The sequence below is a fragment of the Numida meleagris genome, chromosome 5 (assembly GCF_002078875.1).
Source record: "Numida meleagris isolate 19003 breed g44 Domestic line chromosome 5, NumMel1.0, whole genome shotgun sequence".
NCBI classification, from domain to species: Eukaryota; Metazoa; Chordata; class Aves; order Galliformes; family Numididae; genus Numida; species Numida meleagris.
The window spans coordinates 65,772,430-65,797,966 of record NC_034413.1 but is presented as its reverse complement, the minus strand read 5'-3'; the positions used below and the strand labels follow the sequence as shown (position 1 = coordinate 65,797,966).

At 37.6% G+C, this 25,537-nt stretch overlaps 1 protein-coding gene across 3 annotated transcripts in view; it reads right to left on the bottom strand.

Annotated features, from left to right (window-relative positions):
- The window catches only part of THSD7B (thrombospondin type 1 domain containing 7B), a 298,099-nt gene that overhangs the window by 100,411 nt on the left and 172,151 nt on the right, over positions 1-25,537 (bottom strand). The window lies entirely within an intron of this gene.

Below are 25,537 nucleotides of genomic sequence, written 5' to 3'. Positions count from 1 at the left end.
CTTGGTAATCACATTCATTTACCAAAGTTATAATCAATTCTCCTTTAAAAATGCATTTCAACAGTTTCTAAAGACTAAAAACTGAAAAGTGAGAATATCAACTAGCAGGCACTACAATTATACTGTACCATGGCACTTCAACTTTGAATATCTAAATTGGTGGTGACAAAACTCTGGAATTAAATGTCATTAGAACATCTGAAAACAATGACTGATAATTCCAGCAGGGTACAGTCAGGTCAAAAACCAAAAGCAAAGCTCTGCAGCAGTATAATTCATATGGCTGGACTTAATAACGGAACATGTCCGATGAGCCTAGACAAGAGGCCTAGCTCCAAGGGAGTAGAGACAATTGTGTAATAATCTTCTCTGGCTTCAAATGCTAAGAATCTGAGAAAAAAATCAAAGACAGCATGTAAAGTCAAAGGAACTATTTCAATGCGGCTGTTTATCTTGTCATTGCTCAGAAAAATTCTCATTACCCCTCAACATAACAGTAACCCAGTAACTAGTTAACTTACTTCTTATATGTACCACTAATAATAAGTGAAATAGGAGTTTAGACATAACACTTAAAAACAAAAAACATTTTAAGGATTCAGACCTTCTGGTTTTAACCATCATCTCAAAAACCATTCTGATCTCATTTGTTTTCTATACTGACACTTCTTCGTACTTAGAATCAGTTCTTCCAAAATTCCAGGTGGAATATTTATGTACATTTATGTGTAACATACCAAAATTAACAATCTTTAATTGTAGGAAACTGTAAGCAGTGCTGTACACGTAACAGAAGAGAGAATACAAGGCTCTGCTGCAACTCAGATTTAAGACTAAGGCCCTGATTCTGTACTGACATAAGTATTTGCTGAACTTCAACCCCTTAACACTCGGATTGAGCTGCACTCCCTGAAATGAGGCAAAGCATAGACTTATAGAAGGAAAGCACAACAAAACTTTTTAAAGTAAGTCAGAAAAAAAGAACAAATGATGCTGGGAAGGACATCACAGACAAAAATCTAGAAAAAACAACCAGGGCAAAGTTGGAGTAACTAGTTATTCAGCAGGGAAACTGGCTCTGAGATCACCAGCTTCCCATTTTATAATTATTAATGATATTGACAGTAGTGCTAAAGGGCTAACAAATGCCACCAAATACACAGAGCTCTGAGTAAACATAAACCCCGACCAACGTGCACTATAAACAAACGAGAGGCCTGAGATGAGGCTGGGAAGCAATAAAGATGGTAAATAGCAACTGAAAAGATAAAGAAAAACAACTGAAAACATTTGCATAAACAGGGAGTTAGGGAAGAATTCAGAAGAAAAATCTTTTATGGAGTAATTTTAACATGTAGAAGAGACTGTAACAGGAAAAGAGAGGAGCTGAGCTAAAAGAGAAGGGGAAAAAAAGCATACAAAACTGAAAATTCTCCTCAAGTTTAAGATTGCAGCCTTTCTTTGGGATGGTTTCTCTCTGAAGCCTTCCCACAAGAATCACAGAATTACAGAAGAAGATGACATGTACGTTGGCAGAAAACAGGTTAGTGTAGCCACAGAAGAAGGGGCAGAGCATCCATTTGCAGCTTTCCAGGGCTCAGCCTGAAGGGATTCATCTGAAAGGGATTAAAAATGTCTGAGGCTGCACATTACAACCAGTAAACTCAGTGCAGGCTCATTTCTGTGACTTAATGCCTGAAACAGGACTCACTTGTGTTCCATTTTACAGTAACTTCCTAGAGTACGTTTTTTCTTCAATATTTATGGATGAGGTTATTGATCATTTCGTGGGGAATATATGATTTGAAACACTCAGAGAATTGAGCTGTACATGTCAATTGTGCTAAGGTATGTGACTTGATGTTTCAATTGTTCCTCATCTTTGAGCCAAGACTGCTCACTGTTTAAGGAGAAATAGGAGAGAAATACATCGCGATAAGGCCCATCCTTCCTCCCACCCACACACTGGATGTGGAACAGGAGACTGATACATTAATGCCTGGCGTCATTTTCATTTTAATACAAGTGTTTTCTTAGTGTAGTGGTTCACAAACTGCTTGGCTGGAAAGACAAAATAATATGATTTTTAATGTTTCAAATTTACTTCGGCCAGTGAATAACTGCAATCTGAGTGCTTCTACATTATGCAATCAGTCTAAGGAATCTTTCACAATTTTCCTTTTTTCCTGTCTTTATTATAGGTTTTGAATTGCTTTTACTTTCATTTTCTATTAAAAAGAAAAATCAATGAAAGTGCATTAGATGATTAATGACAGAAATTATCCTTCTGCTCCTTTCGGAGAACATAACAAAACACAAAAATATGCTTTCCTTTTTCCCTCTTTCTGTCACCCACAATTACTAAAAGCACTAGAGTTCAATTTATTTGTGGCACCAATCATCAAGATACAACTTTAGATGAATTATTTTTGCACATCCTGAAAATAAAACTAATACACCCTGTTATACATACATACATTGAAAACACAGTGAAAACAGAAAATCAAATATGCCAAATAACAGAGAGACAGAAAATGGAAAACAAACATCTGTACAGTACTCCTAGTAACTCCAACCAGAAAAGCACTTAGCTGAATACTTTGAAAGCACTATCTTTGGGGAGCTCTGCCTCAGCTATACACTCTCTGGTCAGTGCTTTTAGTGAGAGCTGGACAAATCCAGCCTGTTTTGTCAAGCCAGGCCTAGATTCAGCAGGACCTCATGGGTACCTTCCATGAGAGCAGCGCAGAGCTGAACACTGCAACCCACTCACTTGGCAAACTCAGTCTGGGGAGGGTCTCAAAAAATGCCTCTGTAGGACTGTCCAATGAAACGTGCATTTCAGGCTACATGTTTTTGGTATCAGGTTTGACAACACTGTCGGTTGATATCATCTTGCTGGTAACTGGACATAAGAAAACACTGCATTGTATTGGCTTAGCCAAACCCTACTAATTCTGGAGGAAACTCAGAACTAAATGTTAAATGAAGCCCCATTTCCCCTGGAGAAGATGGGAAAATGCTGATGCTGAACCCCACAGAGATGTTTCAACGCAAGAGGGGGTTGGCACCCAAGTATTTCCATTATTGTCCTAAGTTCCAGTGAAAGGATGTCTGAACGTACAAATCTGTCTTGAATCTTTTCTCAAATGTTTTTCTCAAAAGGGAAGCTTTTGAACTTTACTGGCATTTTATTGGGAAAAAAAAAAAAAAACAAACAGAACGATCTTTCATGGATATTAACCACTGAATAAACACCCAAACCTCTCTCTCCCCAAGCACAGTTTTGCCCCTGTGAGATGCATCACATTAGCAGAAATTAATGTACAGATGGGTAGGTCTTATTGCAGAAAGGATTTATGTGGTAGCCTGTTGTCCACTGGGTTGTATTCATTCCATTTTCTTCAGAATTCAGATTTTGCCACTACTTGGCCTTGTGGTTAACATTTAAGGGAAGACAGGCAGGTTACTCTGAAATTAGCAGCTCTTCTGTGACCGTACTGCTTGCATAATTCCGTGTATATCATTGCACCTCAGTAAAGATAGTCAGATTTGGACCAGTTTAAAATAAGACCAGAATATGGTCTCTTCCATTCTTTTTACTTTAACTAGACATGCTTTTCCAGAAATCAGGTAACGATGGCATTTTACAGCATACTGAACTGTCATCTTTATTCAAGTTCAAGACTGCAATTCAGAAAGGGCTAGCATGGAAACTTGGAAACCTCCTCATTACTTTCTGTATTCCACTCATGGAAATTGGATGTTAAATTTTTCTGAAGTACCACTGCATATTGCACATAAAGTCCTGCATACAACTTTCCACTTCAATTATCATGTTTCTACAGAAAAAAAGAGAGAAGTACGTTGAATGCTTTGAGTTCTGAAGTCTGGCTACTCACCTGCGGCCTAAAACTGATATATGCCTAAGTCTACTTTGACCAAAGTTAATAAAAAGGCACGCTCTTTACACAAGATCTAAATGCACTACCTTTCAGCTGTCTTACAATATTGTCTGCCATGACTGCCAAGATAATGCACTTGAGGTTGGAGGATCAGTACAGTGTGTGTACAGTAAGGATATGGCTACTTAGGGTAAAGGTGTGAGAGGCATAAGGAAATTACAAAAAGGTTCCCATGCAGAACTGTAAGAAATCCAATGTTTTGGGCCTTTCAGTAGTTTTGCTCAGTAGGAAATCTACGTATAGAGATTTGAATCCCAGTAAGAACAGTCACACTGATCTGTGGGAGCGCTATGCACGTATACATAATGTATAAACCATACAGCCAGAAAAGCTCTTCATACCTCTTCCTAAACATTCTTAGTATGTGGGGGAAAAAAAACCGTTTTACAGAAACACTGCCTTAGGGCATCCTTTCTTTCTTTAGGGAGGAAAAAAAAAGAATCACCAGAAAAGACTAACAGTCCAAGATGATGAAGGATATATTTATATATAATGCATATGAGACTCTGCTTCCCATATGCGTGAGAACCAGTATTTCTCCTGGGTCACATTAGGCAATTTTTTTTTTAATGTGTTCCAATCCGTTTGCCTTTTAACGGAAGATGAGTGTAATTATTTTTATAATTCTCATGTTTGCTGTTGTAGTTCGCTGTCTCAGTGGTAGTACGTTTCTTTTTACGCTTCTTTTGAAGCTAACAGATCTAAAGAGAAGATTTGCTTTCTCCTTCTATTCTCCTTAAAACAAGGCAGAAGATCACAGAGAAGATGCAAAGGGAGATATCCTACAGCACATTATGTTTTTCTTATCATGATCTGTTCTTTCCTTGAAGACAGAAAAAAGGAAACATTTCTTATTTACCTGCTGCTTCTATTCTTAATTTTGTACCATGCTGTTCTAACTGCATGGAGATTATAAAGCAGTTTATGCCCGTGATGAAACAATGGCAAAACTCACATTTCTTTCAATTTGAAGAGATCCCATTACACTTTCTTTTTAATAACTGTGAATGAAGCTTTTGTTTGCAAGTATTTGTTTCTAAAGCAATTACACAATCAAAATAGTGATGGATTACTATAGGATACGTACAACAAATACAATAGGCACAAGAAGTTCTCCATTTCTGACTTCCTTACCATTGGCTCAGATCATATAATTATAAATAATGGAACCATAATTTGCTGGTTTATTTAACTGAAAAACAATCAAATGCAATAAAAACAAATTAGCACAACAGAAAGTAAATTGCATCAGAACTAGCAATACTTTCCTCCCTGCTGGGAGATTATTAGTATTTTCAGATATTCTTCATCTGCCTCATTCTAGCTAACCTTGGGGTACAGCCAACTGTGATACCATGATACGTTTTCTATATTAGAGTCTTTCCAGTAAAGACTATTTTAATCTTGGCGATATTAAATCACCAGCTTGATTTTCATCTTATTCCCTTTCCACCTGTGAAGTTTTGTTCATCTTTGCTGGAGCTCAGAGCAGTTTCTCCCACAAAATTGCTCTCCCTTGATGCAAAAGCTTTCTGCCAAGTGCCATTACAACAAGATCAGACGCATCACACTTCAAGTGAGAACACTTAAGGCAGGGAAAGGTTGTCTTTGGAAAGCAACACAGAGCAAAATTTTGTAAAATGTTTATTTTCTCTGACTTCTTTAAAAAATATTTTAAAATAAGGACACTGACTCAAAGCTGAGGCTTAAAGCTCAGCAAAACAAAGCACAGAGGAACATCCAACCCTCGCAGCCTCCTGTGCTGTTCTGCTACCAACTCCAAAAACTGGGGAGAGAGAACAAAAGCTATCGCCAATTACACCCAGCGCTGTCATTTCTCTTAAAAGCAAGGGAATATAATCAGAGGTACTTCCAAAATTTCCCCAAATGGTAATTACCTCTTCCATTTTAAAGTAAGTTATTTTGGGAATAAAAGTCAATGAAAAACCAACTCAAAAGATTCATTTCACATTTCCTTTACAGGAGAGAGAACTGATATTTGAAATTTTTAAGAGTGCTTTTCAAAGCAACAGTAAATAGCTGCTTGTTAATTTCATCCAAAGCACAAAGGAAAGGAAACTTTCCTCATGAATATGTTATATTTGGGAAACCAACCAACTTTTTCTGTTGCTCTAATGGAAGTGTAAACACTTACAGCACATCAAGAATTCGTAGTAAATTGTTTCTATGAGCAAGTTTGACATGAAAGACAAATAAATTAAGATTTGAATGGCTACAGAGAACTGAAGGATTCTTTACACTTCATCCATATTTTGCCTTTTCTAGATTCTTCTCCGCTTGAGATCTTTGTCTCAACTTCTCTTTAAACCTTTGTCTTGTCCTGTTTGAAGATCCACACTCCAGGGTTATGTCTTATCAGTTAACTAACTTTTAGAATGGAAACAGCAAAAATTACTGTAAAGTTTTGCTCACATACATCAGAGGCAATATCAACCAATCCAGATCCTGCATACCTAATCCAAGATACTTACAATAAAATTGCATCTTCCATTTACAGCTTGAGTCAAAAGAAAGTCTTGCAAAGAGGTATGTGAAGTGATGAGGTTTACCAAAGCAAAAACATTACTATAGAGATTGAGTATCAGTCTAACTACTAGACCTTATGCCAGGAAGGTCTGGCATTACATTATTAAATGTCATCCACATTAAGATTCCATCCGCAGTTTTCACATACTCAAAACAATGCAAAATTCAACTCAGAAAAAGAAAAAATAAAAAAATCTATCCATTTATTTTTAAACAAGAGCTAAAACCAAGGTTAACACTGCTACTCAGTAGATCAAGGCAGCACTAGCAGGTATGTATGGGGGAGTGCGTGGAGTATGTCAGATCCCTCACTATAAAATAATCAGCAGCTTAGCAACAAAATACTAGAAGCAATGAAAACTTAACATTCTTCTAGGTTTTATAAGGCTGCAGGGAACAAAGAATTAAAGAGAAATCAATTAAGTTTGAAAAATTCGAATCACCAAATAGGGAAAAGGAGGATCCTCAGAAACAACTCTGATATTTACCATTATGACTCTTCCCCCAACAACAGATCTCACTGATGTGTATAAAAATAAAATTATTAAAAGGGAATTGAACAGAGGCAGTGTTTGAAAATAGCTTTGCCCACGGTTCAAAATGCCAATGGAAGACGCAGCAGTATAAAGGATGAGGCACAGAAAGAGGAACAAAGAATGCAAACAGAAATTGGAGCAGGAGGACTGCCTGGCAGGCTGGATCAGCCACATCCCTTCATCCTGAGCTCCCCTCCTTCGTCAGGCTCTTGGGCTCCCTGCTCGTTTCAGAAGAGCTGTGCAATCAGCGCCACTAAAATTGGCATCTGCCCAGGGACATCCCCAAGCAGGGAAAGCCAGTAGCAGAGACAGAAAGAAGTTGGGAGGTGTGTGCTGGGGGAGCTCCTACTGGGAAAGCTCCTTTGGAAATGTGGCCCTGGAAGGAATTGCACTAAAGGAATGAGGGTCAAGGTCAAGTATGAATTTTGTTCTATATTTTATCCTTGAAAAATAGGATAGCAGTGGTTTTTAGTAATAAAATAGAGGACGAAAAATCTATACGTATCAGCCAAGTGCGTTACCAGTCACTCCTGTTAAAGAGGTCAATAAAAAGTAATATATCCTGTAGGTGAAATACTCCAACAAAGGATTTCAGTTGCTGAGCATGCCAATCTCATCAGGTAACAAGTGAGCAGAACTTTAAACCATGTGAAGAACTAAGGCAGAAAACTGACCACAGCTCCTACAAACTCTGTAAGCACGGTTCACAGTTCCAAACCCCAAACTCTGCAACCCAGGTGCCTGGAGGTGTCCCAGTGACAGCTGCCTGCTCAGACCCCCTCACCCCACAACATCTGTGCACAATGCCAAATGATGTAAAAGAGGATGTTAATTAATTCCCCTGGGAGATGATGATAGCCACATATGGGACTTCTCCAGATTTACCGCACAGTCCACAGACTTATGCATTTCTACCAATACCGGGTAACCTGTAGCTGATGGAAAAGGGTTTCCCTGGGCTTTTATGATCCTATGTGCAGTGCTGGTTCTTCTTCCCACTAAGGAATACAAGGACAGAATGCGGATTTATTGCTAGGCACGCTTATTAGACTAGCATTTTGTTGCTGTTTTCATTTTTTTTTTTAAGGGTAAGGGTTGAATTGCTCTTTTTATCAGCTATATCACCCAAACAGTTATTCTCTGTTAGAAAAAAATTAAAAAATAAAATAAAGTTTTCCAGGCATGCCAAAATTTTATTAAAATAGAGTCTCCTCCAGGAGCAAACGGTTTGTGATTCACTCAGCAACACAGAATTACTAAGAAAGCCATGATCTAGAAATAACCTTCAAAGTACTGAATATCATTTTTAGGGAGCACAATAGGATTCTTTCCATCAGATGAAAAGTCAAATACAGAGTTTTGTTCAAAAGTATGAAAAAAATTGACTACATTTTTCAGTGTCACAAAGTCAAATTATTAGCTAAAGCTGAAGTTACTAGAATAATTAAAAGGTTATAAAGACCGTAATTTTGGGCAACACTTGATAAAGTAACTAAAATTTCATATAAAGATTTTTGATTTATTAGCAAAACATTTGACAATATCAAATCAAAATCAGTTCACAAACTGAAATGGATTTATGGGAAAATCCTCTCACTGCATTGTACGTTAGCTGCATTTTTTATAATCTAAAGCAAAGTTGTTTTCCAGCTTCCTTTAATCAACTGAAACCAAATGGCATTGGTCTTCCACATTAGGACAACCCCTTTTATGACATTTGTTCCACAAAAAAATACAAATCCAGGGGAAAAAAAACTTGGATTTCTTATTAAAATACTCCCGTCTCCTCCCTTTCCCAGCCATCTTCAAGGAACATCCTTGACAGAAAACACACAGTATTACTGCTAAATTTCAGCAAACCTGAAGAGAATTTCCTTAACTCCATTAATTTAAGCAGATGTCACTCTTCTATGTAAATACATACATAAAATCCATTCCTTGTTGGTTTTATTTTATATATATATGAGCACATATATGTGTGTGTACATACATATACCTTTGTGTTATAATTTACTTCCTGAATTTTTTTAATTTTTTTTTTTAGTCCATAGTTAACTCTATGTAGATTATTAATGAGAAACTTTTTGAAGGAAGCTTCACTAAAAAGAACAGTTTTTAAAAGTCAATAAAACTTCTTACCCTTTGTTTCAATAAACCACAAGAGAAGATACTGTAGATGTAGATTACCATATCAGTACTCTTGATTTACTCATATTTTCAACATGGAGACAGGCAATTCTCATCCGTAATTTTATTCCAAAGCTGTGACCTTGACTTTTACCAAAAGTTCAATCGCAAGGATATTGTTTTTGAGGCAGGATGAAGAAAGAAAGGAGTTCTCACAGATAAGATAATGAACTGTCATATGCAGCTTATGAAATACTACTGTTTCAAATAGATGCTCTGATTTAATGTGTGTTGACAGTCGACTCAAAAATTATGACTAGATCATTATGTGGCGCACAGAGACTACAAGGCATGAATTACTTATTTGTTTATCTCATAAAGCATTAGACATGTGAACAAAGACGTCTCCGCAGCCTCCCATGTAGGGATCAAATGTAGCAGTTAGAATACTTAAAGGTTAGAAATCTAGATTAAATACCACACGTTGGAGGTATATGCTTAACCATATACTCAAAATTCAGATTTATCAAAAGGCAACACAAAAAGGTATTGATGAGTACCATTGGTAAAATCAATGATTACACCAAAAGTTAAAAAAAAAAAAAGTCATTCTCTACTTCTCAAAAATTATGAAAGGATGCACTGAAAGACTATTTTAGCAATTAACCCATTGTCGTAAGTACTGATACAACTGTTAAAATTTGGGGAAACTTAAAAAGGAAAGGAGAAAAAAAAAAGAAAAACAAAACAAGATTATCTCCTGGGTGAGATGAGAATTTTGAAAAGCAGCAGTTACTATTGACATATATATTCTAACAAACTACGAACACAAAACTAGAAAATTATTTCCTCTACTCAATAGATAGAATCTTTCTAATAAAGAGAAAAAGAAGATGAGCTGCCAATGCTGATGTCTGCTATCAATAAACCAGAAGTCTTGATGAGACTATAAGGGTTTCCAGTACACTAAGCAAGCAAAAAAACCAAGGTTCATATGCAGCTTTATACAGATTCTGTATCCTCCATTGCCGAATATAACAGAAGCCTATTTCACACTGCTGTATAAAATTACTGTAGAGAAAATAAGCACGCATAGGATGTAAAGTCAGAGGATGCACTGAGAAGACATGAAACTGACAGTCTTTACCCAGAAAAAGAACGAGCAAAGACCGTGAAGAAGTGAGGAAATGTTCAACATTTTATATTTCGAATACCCACCCTTCCCATCGTATAAGTTTAATATGAAGTTTAGCATACCTTCCGTTACAATGATAGTGGGACTCTTCAGTAACAACCCCAAACAAGCACGTGATACGTAATCACTTCTCAAAATCAAATAATCCTTTATCAATGCAAGATTTGCTTCACCTACAAATATGTTGAATAAATAGCAAATATTTAACTTTTCCTTTCGTATTAAGTGACAGAAGGAAATACAGAAAAGAATGATGATTTATCTCTGCTACAGAGAGGCTGCCCAATGCCCCTTCCCCACCAGCCTCTTCCAGGACAAGTGTTTGCTGGCTTTTTTTTTTTTTTCCCCTTGCATTACACTTCAAGGAAGATAACTGAGGTTTCACAATAAAGCTGCACTTACTCAACAAAGCTGTAAAAAACAGACTGTAAATTTTTACACAACAATCACATTAACACATATCTTTGAGCGTAACCCCGACACAATCAAAATTTAAGAGGTGAATTCACACAACGGGAATAGAAACACAGAGTGGTACAGCTCTTCTGGAAGGACATGCAAATAACAGTGACATGTCTTATTTCATCTAAAAATCATACACTTTTCAATCTCTGGGCTAGCCTGCAGAGAAGGATGACCTACTGAATGCCCAGGAGATGGTTCAAATGGAAAGGAACATACAAACTGCCAGGCAAAGGGCCTCAAGTGAGATGAACTTGCAGCAAACAGCAGGACATCATCCACCTCATCCCACTTGGTGCTAAGGGGATGCAGAATGGCTCAGAGTATGGGCAATCCAGAGACTGTCCTGGTGAATCTGGTAACATCTGGTGTTGTGTGGGACACGCAGCAAGGTTTATCATCAGCAAGATGATAAGCCAACAGAGGCCATCAGCGTGGAAGGCAGGATGACAGTGAATGGCCATAAAATTACAGGTAACAGCTCAGATGAGTGAGTGGACAAATGCATCCATATAAATATAGTTGCATTAAAGCTAAGTGAGGTGTCCTGGAAGGCTGGGCTGGTAGGAAAAAGAAATTGAAGGAATTTGAGTTCATAAAAAGGACAAGTGACAAATCAAAAGCTGTCTCATTAGGAACTGGGCACAGAGATGGCAGAGGTAAGGTAAAGTATGAGAGCTCAGCGAACCTCAGTCAAAAGCTATTCAATGTCCTCAAAGAATGCCAGAAACTAGGTCAAGTTTTTGAGGATTAGAAGGAGACTGTAGCACAAGCATACAAAATTCAGACCTAATAAAAGGCATTATAGGCTACAAAGGATCCTTCCGTACATGTAGAGAGAGACAGACATTCTCCCACCTTCTGATCCCACCTCCCAAAAGAGAGACAGAAGAAAAGTTTGCACTGGAATTCACTGAGCAAATCAGCAGCAATCCTGCAAGTGTTACAATTAGCAGTAAATATAAAGGTAAGATCTAAGGTGCCTACAGCGGAAAAAGTTCTCAAAGTTAAGCTGGCTGGTTTGAAATTGGCAGCCCTAATGAATCCTTGTTCTAGCAAGTGTGATGTGTCAGAAATGTGCATCTTAGATCTCACAGAGCAAGCACACCTTATCAGGAAACATCCTCCCTAGACTGTAACTGTGCTATTGTTTTATATATTGTAAGATGAGGAGTATCAAAATACACACAAAGGAGGCTGGACATTTTGTGCAAATTTATTTGCACAAATATACTGGAACAAGTAATTATCCAACTGATGTCAGCAACAACCACCACTGACACCTCTCCCACCCCAAATTAATTTTAAAAAAGTTTAATGCCTCAACTTTCTTTCTGTAGCAGATTAATGGACTCTAGGAGAGAAAACAAAGAACACATGCTATCTAACTCCAATTTTGAATGTGTTTTTGACACAGATTGCTTTCTGATACCCAAGGGATTTCCTACCAAAATAAGTAGGGAGTAGAAAAAAAATCAGCAAGAAGAACATGTGCAGACAGAAGTTTGCAACCATTCACAATTAAGATGGAATAAACTATTAATTCAGATTCTACAAGGTCATTAATGACCTCGATGATTGGAAGGAAACTCCAAATGCAGCACAAAATCCTGTAAAGAAAACCCAGGATTCTGTAGTTGGGATTTCCAGAGCTGTAAGGAAGTACAGCTCTCCAGTTATCCTTAACCTCCCTGCCACCCCGCTTCATAGTACTGTCCCTGATCGCTCATTCTACCCACATCACTACAGGAAATAGCTTATTTCCTTGAGGACAAAAGCCTAAAAACGCTCAGCACCACAAATCCTAAATGTCATCCAAATGGCTGTCTTAATAATTAAATTATATTGCATCAAAAAGCACATGCCTTTAGCAGTTTGATTTGTATGCACGCACTCAGCGGTGAGTAACCGGGTAAGCAAATATTGGGTGGAGTTCCCATAAAAATATACAGTATGCTTAGCACTAAAAAACTGAAACAGAACACAGCCTTTTGCTTTATGTTCCTCTCTGGACCTGATTCACCACTGTTTTATTACTGACTTTTGTTATTGTATCAGAATACAATTTGATTTTATGAGATCTTAAATATTACCTTTATAAACATTTCATGTGATGTTGACTATCTGCAAATTGCTTATTTGCTTAGTGTATTTGTTCATTGATGCCACTGCAATAGTTTTTTTTTTTCTTTTTTTTGCATTAACTTGTTTGTTGAGTCTAGTTTATCTTCTGAGAAAATCGTGCAACAGAATTTTTAATAAGAAATTCTTTTAAAAAAATGTAACTGTAACTGGTGAAGACATTATCCTTTATAGTGCTCTGTTTGCTATATAATTTGATCAAGGAGCCTATGTCAGTCACCGTGAGATTTCAAGAAAGTGCTTTGTTTATCATTTAATCAATACGATTTGAGCAACCTAGAAAGATTTTTAAATTGTAGGCTAAATTCTGTTCACACCTACTGCAACTTTCCCTGACTTTCACTCAATAAACGCTCTCCACACATCATTTCTTTTGCTTACACCAGTCTTCCTGTAGAAACTCAACACCGGTAAAACTTGTGACTGAACTCCTTCGTCTTTATCCCCACAGGAGAAGAAAGAAAGAAAAGAAAATAGGTCAGCCAGAGGTTACAGGCTTTGTTTTATGCAGTTGCTCCCTTTCCCACATGAGTCTAGGAGCCCCCACATGGCACAGTGTGTCAGCAGCACTGCCGGGCAGACAAACCAATTCCACACCTTGATGCTTTTGTTCACCAGCTGTCATGTTCTGGTGTTAACGCTTCTGGACAAAAGTTAAAGGAGGGCTTCTGCTCAAGGAAACACCTTGAGTTTTACCGCTGACTGCAGAGATGCCGTGGGTGAAGGCATATCACTTATCCAGAGCACTGTTACGTTGGAATCACCTTATCAACAAAGAAAAAAAAAAAAAGCAGAGGAGACTACAAAGCACTTTCATAATGGAACCAGAGTGGGGATAACCTGTACAACTTGTTTTCAAGTAACGGAAGAAGATAACAATTGCACTGGGAGAAAATACAATAGGATCATTTGGCTCCCTGATCCAACGCCTTGACAGGCGAGCGTTCATTGATAGCTGTACTCACACATCCATCACATCTGAAAGCCTACATGCAACAAAGCACATACTCAGATGTTATTAAGCTAAAGCCTATGAATTCATTGTATTTAATTTTTGGAAGCCCATCAGGTTATTATTTCCATCACTGTGTATATTTAATACTTGCAATACCACAGGACCAACTGTAAACTGCTATTATGTTTCATTCTTATTAAGTTTGCCCCTTGGAAACACCAAGCCTCAGGGTCAAATGAAATTCCATAATCCTTCTAAATTTCTTTCATGGCTATTTCTAACATTTATGTTGACCTGTGAAATTCAAGTAACTAACAAAGTCAGGCATCTTTCAAAGTCTTCAGATAAGACAATTAAAGCAGGGACATTCTTTGCTTGGTTTCTAATCAAAGCACTTATAATTGGAAAGTTTAATGCTTTCATACCAGATTTTCAGAGTATTTACATTTAAATAGGCTAAAAAAAACAAGATACATGACCTAAAAACAAAAATGAATAAAAAGCAGCCATTTTCATATAAATATTACAATCAAGCAATCTATCTCGTCATACCAGAGAGCTGATGTAGCTTTTCCTTTTGTCCGCCACAGAAGTTAATTATTATGAGCAGATGTGCTTAGATTACATGAAAATTTATACTCCATGAAACTATGCACTGAAGATATGTATTTATTTTAAGGCACAAATGTCTTTTTCTGATTGTTTGGACGTTTGCTCACATGCAACTTCACCAGCAATGTAGCCTGCTCAAAACCAATCCATCTTGCAGGCTGTGATTTTTATGTGCTCCGTTAACTGATTATTTCAAGGCGGTACTGGGAAAGCACTTGCTGGTCAAACCAACTTCTCCCAAGTGCAGTCTGTCTGATTTGCAGCACATGAATGAAAAACATGTCCCAGTGTCCCTCACTGGCAATGTGTGTCGTGACCACATCACACGCTGTGGGGCTAAATGCAACAGAAGAGTTAAATCTTTCAGGATCTCTCAAGAGTTCATGTCTACATATCTGCACAGTACTGCAGCCCAGCTCCAGCTTGAATTCCTCAAAAATTGTTAATAAGTACCTATTAATAAAATGCTCTCAGCAGACGGAACAAAACAAACCAGAGGTGAAGACTCATGGTCAGAAAGGGCAGAGGCTATGGAAGCCCGCATACTCTTACCACATAGCAGCAGTTGGGAGTGCTGCTCTGTCACGTAACACATCCCTCGAGGACATGCTGATCTACTTCACCCTGGATTAAACAAATGCTGAAGTAGATGGCCTTCGACAAGCCTATTACATTTTAATAGGCTGGTTAGATTCCCACATATAACATACCTCTAGTTTGGGCTTTTCTTTTACCAACACAAAGACTGAGAGAGAAACAAAGATACAGAAAGTTAATATCCAGGAGATAGCAGAAAAGAGATTACTCAAAAGAAATTTCTATCACCTTGGGGCATGTATCAAAGCAAATAAATATATGATCACACAATTGAAACTTCTGGGGACTGTCAGGAAGGAATGATAGTAGTGATGTTAGAATTGCCTAGAAAAGAGATAGGAAGTCACATTTTCTACAAGGCTTCACATGCAAGACCCAAATTTGACATTACAAAATACCCTACTTTAGGAAAAATCTGTAAAATATCAGAATATATTATTCCACACTTTCCTTATTTCACAAGGCCAATACCAGAAATCCTTTAATAAATACTGCATGCACTAGACAAAACCAGTGGCTGCCAGGAAAAAATTGACTTTAGAAAAATCTTTGTTAGAAGATGACATCCTTTCATTACTATCTATTGCCACTGAAATGCAGAGATGGCTTTTTCTTGTGTAGTAATTTTATTCCAGGGGTATTCCAATTTTTTGGATGAGGTTTCTCTTGAATTATTATAATATAAAGAAGACTGAATCTTTTTCTGACTCCTTTGAGAAGCAATTCTATGACAATACCGTTAATGAAAGAGAAGAAAGGAGTGTTTCTAACAGGAAGAATGCTCAGAAGCATTAATGCTGCAATAATCACATTTGTTTTAAAAAATGCTAAACATACTGCTGAAATTATATTTTTAAAATATTTTGGAACTTAAAGAAAACCTCTATCCCATAAATGGCAACCCTCTCTGCAGTAGAAACTACCATTTCTCACTCTCCTAACGCAGAAAGGCTACTTAAAAAAAAATTAAAAAGAAATCAATTAATTCTCATTCCAGGTCAGGCAGAACACAGTGACATAAACATCTTTAGAAACTGGGCCAAGAGAAGAGAGCACCACTGGATGTGTACAGGAGATGCAGGTAATACTGACTATTTCACAACTACTTCAAGTTTCCTCATAAGTACAAGTATTTCATAAGTATTCCAGTCACTTCCAGGTACCATACTGCCACTTTAGTGCACCTGTTTGAAAGTAAGATTATGGGATTTTTGAAAGGCAGTTTGAGCCACAGTTATTCATTTAATTCTGAAATTGAGAAGTCATGTCTAAATCCTCAACTGCAGACATGAAGCTGCTGGAGTAGCATAAATATACAAGTTCACATTCAATTAACATGGCATCGTGATTCATTTTGCACCTTTGCGGCATGCCACATTTAACATATGTTGTGCCTACAGACTTACAGTAAGCCACACTGATGAGCTCTGTCATTTAGGATTGTAATATTTATGTTCAGTAACAGCATTTAAAGAAATCTGACTCAGTAATTTCCAATTAGAAGTATGTTCTAACAAATGTAGAACAAGAAAAAAATGCAAAATGCAACTTTACTAAGTCTCTTTGGTACCACCTTACTGTAAGAACAAATGTTTTCTTTATCCGTCCCAGTTAACATCGCTGGAATTTCTGGAACTCAGTATTCCACTTGACCGAGATCGTTATGGACAAGATGGCATTATTCCAGAAATTGCTCGGAGAAAAGCATCTCTAAAGTTTTTCCAACAATTTAGAGTATAAAAGCTTCTCAACAAATTTGCTTATTTTTTGGTCACGCTTCAAGGTTTCTAGTTTAAGCAGCCTATTTGAAGAAAAGTTCTCCTTCGGGCCATTTTCCAGAGAACGTGGATCTCATCATGCACAGCTTAGATAAATTTTTAACAATTTCCTATGAACCACAATGGCTTTGGCATGAACTATCTTTGGATTTGTAAACAGCACAACCATAACAAGAAGGAAATGAAAAATTTATAAAAGCAAAAGTAGATCTACATCAGTACTGAACGGGACTGCCTACAGCGTGGAGATGTGAACAAGAGGGACACTGACGTGCTGTACAAAACAGCAAACAGAAAAGGGAACAACACTGGACTCAAATGTATCAAGAACAAAGGATGATTTAATTTAAAATCATCGATGAAGTAAAACAGTTTACACACTGAAGGGTTAATTCATGAAATTGCAGTATACCAGACACAGAAGAAACCAACAGACCAGGAAAAACATCAAAAAAAATCAGATATTTTTATATCTAGTTACAGTGACAGTTACATGAGCTCATATAAAATATTAAGGATTATAAAACCTCCTGTTTTAGGTTCTAAGTCAACAAAGCAGAGTTTTGGAGTGAAATGGCTCCTGTATTTTTGAAAAGGAGCAGACAGCATTATGCAAATAGGTCTATTTACAACCCACAGAAAGGATTTCTGTTACAGTTTATCACATCCTCTGCATAAAGCATGGAACATGACCACCCAGGCCTGTACAATAGAAGCTCCTCAGTTTTCTATGAAAAGCCTGAATCAATGGTTCGTAGCCTGAATTTTAAATCACTGGAAGTTGATGCTAAAACAAGTAGTAATTGGAAGAGCCTGTCTCCAGTTGGAAGGAGAGATTGCTCTTCATTATGTCTCTCCTCATGTCTTTCATCATCCTGAGTAAGTCTCCATGCAGTTTGGTTCTCCTTGGACCTCTTTCATCTACTCTACTGTTTAATGACAATCCATCATTTAAAAAAGGGACCCCAAAAATGACTTTCACAAAAGATAGTTGCTTAGATCATACAGACTACACAGCAGATGAAAGAAATCTTAGGAGGACCAAAGAGAGATGAACTTAATCAGAGGGATGAAAGACAAAATGAAAATCTATCTAGCCTTACTTTTAAAAAGGAGTTTCCTTCAGATAAGATGATCTCGACTCTTTCTGTGTACCTGCTAAGTATGGTGTGAGTACTGTCAGATCACGGGGGACTTTTATGATTGAGATGCTCTAGCAATTCCTGTAAATTGTACACATTTGAATGGTGCTGCCTTTGACTTTGAGGTGATTGGGCCATTTCCTATTGATCTAAAGCCTTCTTTCCCCCCCTTCTTCCCTCCTTCCTCCTAATCAAGGCAGAAATACATAGCCTGGAAAGCTTTGATGTTCCTCTGCTTTACTTCTCATTATTTTGATCTTTTAACAATCCCTCCATTGGTACATGCTTGTAATATACATTTTCAGTGTTTATGCCTTCTGGCTTCAAAAGACTTTTCTACTTGATTTTCAGAAAATAAATGCTGTGTGTGGTACTAAGATGCTGCTATTTCTGCTCTGTTTATCAGATAGGAATGGTATAGAATTAAGCTAAAAAACATGCTTGATTCCCTGTACGGAGTGGAATATACTGTCCTATTTTGAAAGGAAATCAAATAATTTATTTGGCACAGTCTTCATCATCTTTATTTTATGGAAAGTCTACAGAATACTGAATTGCCTTTGGATAAAATGTTGCACTGCAGATTACTGTCAGGACAAATTCTCTTAAGAGTCTTCCCCATTTTTATGTTGCTGGCATACAAGTACAATGACTGAAAGGAGCTGGAGTCTCTCTTGCTATTAGTTAGCATCTATAAAGTAAGGTCAAGCTGATTCCCCTGCTGCCTGTGAAATATTCTACAGCAGATACACAAGGGATGGAATTTGGGCCAGACCCAGACTGAAATATAGTAGCATTGGTTTAGGAGCCTTTTGATGCCTGTTGACATCTCTTATAAAAAAAGCAGGGAAGTCCACTGTCATGTGAGCAATGTGTCACCGGAGCATCAATCTTTCTCCCTCTTGTCCTATCAACTAAGTCCTAAGGAAAGAAAAATTGGTCTACAAGAACACATTACCTGGAGATCAGCGGGATATAAGACAACACAAGGACTAATTGCCATTCCCCAAACCATTACCTTATCTAGCTGCAGCCTTCAGTAACGCCATGTATATATTTACATAGACAACTCTGCTAAGCCACCAGGCTTTAGAAAGGAGCTCAAGATGATTTCTATACACAGAGCTGATTTCAGTTTTCACAAATTAAGCTGCATGAATCTCAAAGTCAGTCACAAAATGCTCAGAGTGATTTATGCACTACATCTCACACAGCCACATCTGTCCCTTCCCCTCTCCTGCTCAATTATAAAGGTTCCAAATCTCATTGCACTGAAAATCTGTCTGTGAAAGGATACCTTCCTTATTTCTGGTAGCATAGGAAAGGATAACAATACATTCATGCAGCCTTTTCAACAGAGTTTTTTTTTTTTTGTATTAATGTCTCCTCCTCCTTAATTTTTCCTTGTTTCTCCCTTTATGAAACATTATTACACATTTTTGCATGGAGTGAATCTACTATGAAATCCAAAATTAAACCCTGGCTCTGGGAATAATTTAAAGATAAAAGCTTAAAAGCAAACAGATAGAAATTAGATACAAACAATCCATACTCGTGTAGTAGAACATTAATATTGCAGTGATACATCCAAATTCCTGTGCAGATAAGCATAGTTCACAAAGACTGAAAATAAGTTTTAAACATAAAATCAAATGCTGTAATCAGACCTTAGCCTCATAAATACCTATCTTTTTCCTATGAATGAAACGTGTGTAGTTTGGAAAATAAAATCCTCATCTATTGTACTGGCAAACAAGGTACTGGAATTACTTGAGAGAAAGTTCTGATGTTTTAATTTGAATTTATTTGTCATTGTTTACAGTGGCAGAAAGCACTACTGAACAGAAATAAAAGTAAGGATTACCTGTTAAAAATATCCTATTTTAGGAATCGGAAAAAAAAATCAATTTCAAAAGCTTGGGGATAAGAATGAAAATGAAAGAAATAGAAGATGTAGTGATTTACCATTTTTTTAAATTTTCTTTTAAACAACAGAATATTCATGATCTGCAATTTGCAGTTACTCAGATGTGTTACAGCTGCACTCGTTACATACAGCGTTAGTGAAAACAACAAAAACACCCAAGAGCATTGTGATTCTGGTGGAAAGCCATCACAAATGGCCTTCCTGGTTGACAGCAAAAACCTGATAACAGAGCTCTGAATGTCTTTTCTCAACTAGTTGCACAAACACCTCATCCTGTATTTCTCTAGGTCACAGGGATTTTAGAACATTCTCAAATTTATACAACGTCAATCTTTGAACCAGAATAGCATATGGGAGACTACTGCGTGGGACTGGACTCAATGTCTTCCTGAAGTCAGGGGAACATTATCTCTGCTGCCTTCCACTTACCTTATTGTGAATCCCCAGCAAACTGCTTTGTCAAGGAAAGAAATCAGATTATCAAGAACAAATAATAGTAAATCTATTCCATTTTGGTTGTTTCTTATCACCTTTCTACTCTCCATGTGTTTGTAAGCTGAAAATTGCATTATCAGTGACAAGAAAATACAAATACAGATAACACGTACTTTCTGAATTTGCAGTAGGATGCAGAACGGCTACATTGGCAAAGTTGCAGAGATAACATCCTGGAAAGGCTGCCCGCTGAGCACTGATCACAGAAAGTCTTCACAAACCTTTTCAAATATATCACTAGCAAGACCCTGCTCCTGTCCTTACCCTCTCCTCAGCTATTTGCTATCAGTGCTACCAGCAGACAGGCAGGTGTTTTCCAGACATTGCTGTCTGGCCAAGACTCATGCTCTGTCTGTTGTGCTCCTGAGTCCACACTCCCAGTCACGTCCCCACAACCTCCAACTAGAATCATAAAATCACAGAATACTCTGAGTTGGAAGAGACTTACAAGGAGCAATGATCTCAACTCCTGGCTCCACACAGGATCACTCAAAATCCAAACCCTATGGCTGAGAGCACTTCTTGAACTCCAGCAGCTTGGGGCCATGTCCGCTGCTCTGCAGAGCTCATTCCATGCCCCAACACCCTCTGGTGAAGAACTTTTTCCTTATGCTCAACTGGACCTGCCCTTGATACAGCTCCATGCCATTCCCTTCGGACAATCAGCATCAGATTGCTTGACCAGAATCAGCAGAATAAGCACTAACAAACCCTGAGCATCACTGAGAATACGGCTCAAGGGGCAAGTGTCCTATCAAGCAGAGCTAACATTGGAGGGAACTACTGATCGCAGGTAAGCTGCTATCAGCTGGACAGATTTATACACAGGCAGGACTTGCACTGCAAACCACTGCTCATAAAACATTACCATCTAACTGAAGTAGTCCATGTTTTTGCCACGTTTGCCAACATAAATATATCCACTGCAAACTTTGGGATATCACATTGCCTCTAGGCTGTAAATTATAAAAGTATTCCAATAAGTACCTCCTGAAATTGGTATTTTTACAGCAGACATACCAGAGATGGAATTTGAGCCAGACCCAGACTGAAATATAGTGGCACAGGTTTAGGGGCCCTTTGATGTCTGTTGACATCTCTCATAAAAAAAGGAGGGAAGTCCACTAGCATGTGAGCAGAGTAAGAGTTGTTGGATGATTATCTTACAAGCAAAAAAAAAAAAAAAATGGTAACAGTGATGTTTTTTTGATGGTGCATCTCATTATAAATAAGTTACCATAAAATAATTTCAGTAGAAACAACAGTAATGCATGTGGCCCCAACTTTCTTCTAGACTGATCACACAGTAAATAATATATCTAAAGGATGCCTCTTTAAAATGGTCTTATAGGTACAATGTATACAGGCAATACCAAAATTCATCCTTTCATCTTATTTGGTATAGCACCAATGTTGACTTAGTCACTAACTTATTACAAATTATGTTTGTAATCCCAGTTCCACGTATATTTTAGATACAATTTTAATGGAACAATCTCTGCATATAGACACACCAGTAAAAACTTCACGGCAGACTATTACCCTTTTTTTTCTCCTAATCGTAAGCTCTTGATCTGCATCTCAGTCTAAAACTGCTCATCTGCAATATTCCTACAGCTACTGCAGGAGGAGAACAGAATCTTAAACTCCTTCAGTCCGGTGCTTCCTTCATTCTATTTTTTTCACTGCCAATTCATATATCAACTTCTGCACTGAAATGGATTATATCTATATCACTAACTCTCTTAGCAATTTACACGTGGTATGAATTTATAACCTGTATAATGGATGAAAGAAATAGATCATACATGGTCTAATAGTACAGCATGCTAAAAAAAAAATGTTCTACTAAGATGCACAAGGAGGCAATCCAGTATTGATCCACCCCAACACCTCAGGTGAGCCATGGAGTGAGCACTTCTTTCAAAGCAGAGAAGTAGCTTCTCATTGCTGCGTTGGTCGCTTTGTTGTTTGCCTGTATGTAAATCAATATATTACTCTCTTGGAGAATTTGCTGCTTTGTGTCACAGCATTTCTGTATTCTTCTGATGGGGAGGTACAGCTCCGAGACAGACACGCTGCATCTGTTAATGAGGGGAGATATGGTCAAATCCCTCAAATGAATCACAGCTGAGATGCAGCAGGAGAAGAAGAAAATAAGATATGACATGTTCCATTGCTTCAGTGTCTCCCTGCTTTTGGAAAGTAACTACTCTTTACATAACCATGTTGTCAGGTGTTTCCAAGACTAGATTGTTAAGTGGCGCCTCATTACATCAGTCTGGTCTTTAATACGTTTCTATTTATTTGTCCACTGGCTTTTGAAGCAGCTTTCAAAGACACTTGCTTAAAGCCTGCTTTCCATCCACTAATTAAATGTTAACAATCCCTTGTAATGAGCAACACATTTTTTCCTCCCAAAAAATGTAAATGTCTAAGATGGCTGATCATGTCAGCACTGAAGGGAGAGGTCATTTCTGGAGGATCTTCCATCACAAACATCACAGAACAGTAAAGTCACTGAAGGGCATCTGAAGCAGAAGCAATTTTCTCACATTTTTGACACCTTCTAGTAAATTAGTCACTTGTCGAGGAAAATGACAGCTATATAGCAATAGAAAAGCTCGTAAAGCTCTTCATTTATTGTTAGAAATGTTGCCTATGTTACTGTCAAGCAACAGTAATATCCCCACACTGTTTTATTCTTAAGTGTCCTATTTTAGGTGGTTTGTTGGTTTTCATTTTTTCAAATAATGCCTTAATGAAGTTTAAATAACGATTACATTTCTTAGCTCTAAATATTACTTTCCTCTTAACTGCATGACTGTCTTCTCAATAAGTTAGTCTACTGGAGATGATATACAAAATTATAGGATATTGTAATTAGGGCAATATAATTCCAAGATAAAGCTGTAAAAACTGCAGCTTCAGAGGGTCATCATGTCTTTGGCTACTTTGCTCATTACTCAGATAAATCCTGATATCTTCAGCATGTTACATGTGCATAAGTGACAACAGTCGTGGAATAAGATCTACAAGTACCTATCTCAGAATCTATTCTTAGAACAGAGCTTGAAAGTCATTTCAGACTCCATTTTCCCTCAGCACAGTCATTGTTCTAAGTATTCTACATACATTCTAAACATATACACATACACACTCTTTCTTTCTTTAGAAATACTTGATATTAATTCAATGGCTTTTTATCTGGCCAGCCACAACAGTCATGGAAAACTGAAATCCTTATTCAAATGACAGTCAAGACGTGGACGGCGAAAGAAAAATTCTAAAAATGGATGCTCTAAGGTTGATTATTTTCAGGTAAAAGGATAACAGTTGTTGCACTGTGAAAAAGAAGCTGGGCAAACTCGTGCAAATATTCTTTGGAGAATAAGCACTTACTGGCTAAAGACACTGACACACTCTGAAAGCCAATCACTGCACAGAATGGTGGTGATACTTCAAATGCAAACTCATATAGCATGCATGAATATTGCAAGAAAGCATTTATCTGTAACATCTAGAGATCTTACACGGTACAGTTTTCCCTCAAAAGATTTCCTTAGACTCACACAATCAGACTATACAATTCAGAATCCAAGGGACTTCTGGAGGCCTACTGCCTTCTCAAAGCCGGACAGATCTAAAAGTTAGAGAAAGTGGCCTTATTCAGTTGAGTTTTAAGTATCTCTAATGAATCTAGAGCCTTCCCAGGCAATCTGGAAACTTCTGTCACTATGACTTATGACTGTCATGTTCTTCTTTCACTCTGCCTCTCTGGGACAGGTACAACCCCATCCCCACACTCCCAATTTCAGGCTGAACAGAGCCAAGTGTTGCCTCATACATTATTTCAGAAACCTCCAAAGGCCACCTTCATAGTGAAGAAGGATAAATTCAGAAGTCCTTCAGTGGTGAGGTCTACATGCTGGAAGAGATCCTGCAACTTGTGAAGTGGGTGCCACCCTTGGCTAAATGGTTACAATTTGGTAACACAGCACATCTTCGCACATGCTAGCCGCTCTTCAAGAGCTCATGCAGCAAGATGAGGTGCAAACATCAGATTTTTGAAAGCTTCCCTTACTTTTATAGCTAATCATTGAAAATCTACCAGCTTGTTTTTCAGAAGCAACTCCAACAGGTAGCTGGGTTTCAGCTGCCTTTGCTCCTGTTTGTAGGCAGCACCCTGTAAATTTTGTGTGCATTTCACTTGAGAATTCATTTTCCTGAAACTCCATTCATCTTCAATACTGCCTAGCAGATTGGAACAATCACATCATGTAACTGCAAAACTCCGAGCTGTTGTGAAAATCATAGATAATTATGAAAAGTGAACCTGGAACTGAAGCAAATTTTGCTCGAAGCCACCAGGCTGTGAGATTCCTTTTGCATGACTGTCGCAAAACAGTACATAGCCTATTTAATTGTTGGAGAGCTCTTCACAGAGCAAAAATAAGCACGCTACTCTCCTATTAGACTTCACATCCTGTCAGAGTAAGATTAGTAAAAAGTTCATGCAACTACTGGAGCAGAAAGATTACCTTCCCTTCACACGGAGATTCAGGAATACATTTTAGGATGTCTCAATTTACAGAGCTCTCTTTGAAAAGCTTGTGGAAAGGCTTGTGGTCAAAGCCTAGTTAAAGGTATTTACTTCTTTTCGTTCAAAACATTTCTTCTTTCAGATGCAGCTCACATACTGACAGAGCTTTTCTTTCTTTTCCTTTGTTTCCAGATTATGTAAGAAAATCAGCTCATCTTTAAAGAACAGTTTTTAATCTTGCGAAGGAGTAAATTACTATGTCAAATTTCTTCAGTTAGCATACCTGTATAGTAATCTTTTTTTCAATAAAAATAACCTTTTGTTAAAGGTTTTATTAAATTTCTCAGCAGACTGATAACAGTCACATCTCAAACCATCTGCAGGAACTGCGACAGACTCTGATCACATACTCAGAATGGTGAAATTCTTTTTAACACTTTTGTTCAGACAATTGGATCACTGTATTTTTCAAGTGCTTAAGCACACAAAGGGCAGGAGCCCAAAGCCTTTACCC